The 1,957-nt window shown below is 41.0% G+C and overlaps 1 pseudogene; it reads right to left on the reverse strand.

The window, feature by feature from the left end:
- Nucleotides 1-909: 909 nt before the first annotated feature.
- On the reverse strand, nucleotides 910-1,703 carry LOC108515063 (14-3-3 protein zeta/delta pseudogene; annotated as a pseudogene).
- Nucleotides 1,704-1,957: the final 254 nt, after the last annotated feature.

A 1,957-nucleotide genomic window follows, 5' to 3' on the forward strand; every position in this document is an offset into this window, starting at 1 on the left:
TATCGCTGGTTTCTACCACAGCCTTGTAAGTGCTCCAAACATTCAGTACCCCACAATTACTACAACCTTGACTGGGAAACCAGTGGATCCTTTTTATTCCCCCAACCAGGACAAAACCAATATGAAAAAGGCGCGGAAGTTGGTCCTGTTGGTGTAGGGATATGGGAAGCAGTTTTAACCACTGGACTGTGGGAACCACAATGTACTGAAAGTACTATACCAACATTTATACTTGTGATAAAAATCCTATATCCATATTGGCCACCTTCCGCAAAGATGAAAACAAAGGATAACTCGCGCTAAAAGTGTAAGCCCTAATAAATATATTTTTAGGTTAGATGTATAGTGTGTAGTATATGTTGTGGTGCGTGTGATTGATTAGAGTATATACATAATCTATATAATGGGGTCTTACTGCAGTCCCTTCGGTCATAATATATATATATATAATATATATATATATATATATATATAGTGTGTGTGTGTGTGTGAAACAAAGTCTCATTCTTGTCCCCCAGGCTGGAGTGCAATGGTGTGATCCTGGCTCACTGCAACCTCTGCCTCCCGGGTTCAAGCGATTCTCCTGCCTCAGCCTCCTGGGTAGCTGGGATTACAGGCGCCTGCCACCACGCCCGGCTAATTTTGTATTTTAGTAGAGACGGGATTTCACCATGTTGGCCAGGCTAGTCTCGAACTTCTGACCTCAGGTGATCCACCCACCTTGGCCTCCCAAATTGCTGGGATTATAGGCATGAATCACCATGCCTGACCACTACTCTTCTAACATTAAACATCAAAACAACATGGGAAATGTAGAAATTCAAATAGAATTAACACAAACCTGTCAAATTATAAACAAAAAACTATTTGTGGGACACCATGGATGACAAGTGGTCTACTGTGTAAATTTTAGAATGAGGCAGACAAAAGTTGGAGGCTGGTTAATTTTCCCGTTTCTCCTGTTTCAGCTTTGTCTCCTTAGGTCTCCAATGTCCACAATGTCAAGTCGTCTCTCCGTAATTGCATTATTAGTGTGCTGTCTTTGTATGACTCTTCACTTAATGTATCAAGTTCAGCAATGGCTTCATCAAAAGCCATCTTTGCAAGGGAGCAGGCTTTATCTAGGGAGTTCAGAATCTCATAATAGAACAAGAGAAGTTAAGGGCCCGACCAAGTCTGATAGGATGTGTCGGCTGCATTTCCTTTTCGTTGATTTCAAAAGCTTCTTGGTATGCTTGTTGTGACTGATCCATAATCCCTTTCTTGTCATCACCAGTGGCAACCTCAGCCAAGTAATGGTAGTAATCTCCTTTCATTTTCAAATAGAAGACTTTGCTCTCTGCTTGTGAAGCACTGGGGATCAAGAACTTTTCCAAAAGAGACAGTACATCATTGCAGATATCTCTTAGCTCCATCTCAATTTTCTCTCTGTATTCTCGAGCCATCTGCTGTTTTTCCTCAGCATCTTCTGTCTTTTGTTCAATACTTGAGATGACCATCTAAGATGACCTACGGGCTCCTACAACATTTTTATAAGCAACTGAGAGAAGATTCTTCTCCTCATTGGATAATTCAGCTCCTTGCTCAGTTACAGACTTCATGCAGGCTGCCATGCTATCATATCGCTCAGCCTGCTCAGCCAGTTTGGTCTTCTGAACCAGCTCATTTTTATCCATGACTGGATGTTCTGTGTCCAGAGTGGGTGGTGGCAACAGATGGACAGGAGTTCAGCAGTCTCAGGACAGTGGTGGCAGCAGCGGTGAGGCTGAGACTCTGTCGCCAAGTCTTCTATCTTTTATGGTTAATGTTAAGTTTTATCCAAATAAAAAAAAATAGCAGGAATAATAAGAGAAATTATTCCAAGCTTCTAATCACTCCATTTTATTTTAAATGCTTTCAGAAATTTAATTTCTTAAAGCAAATATTTTAATCATAGGCTAAATTTCTGGTTCATGGG

Source organism: Rhinopithecus bieti, unplaced genomic scaffold, assembly GCF_001698545.2.
Source record: "Rhinopithecus bieti isolate Rb0 unplaced genomic scaffold, ASM169854v2 scaffold_31787, whole genome shotgun sequence".
Lineage (NCBI taxonomy): Eukaryota > Metazoa > Chordata > Mammalia > Primates > Cercopithecidae > Rhinopithecus > Rhinopithecus bieti.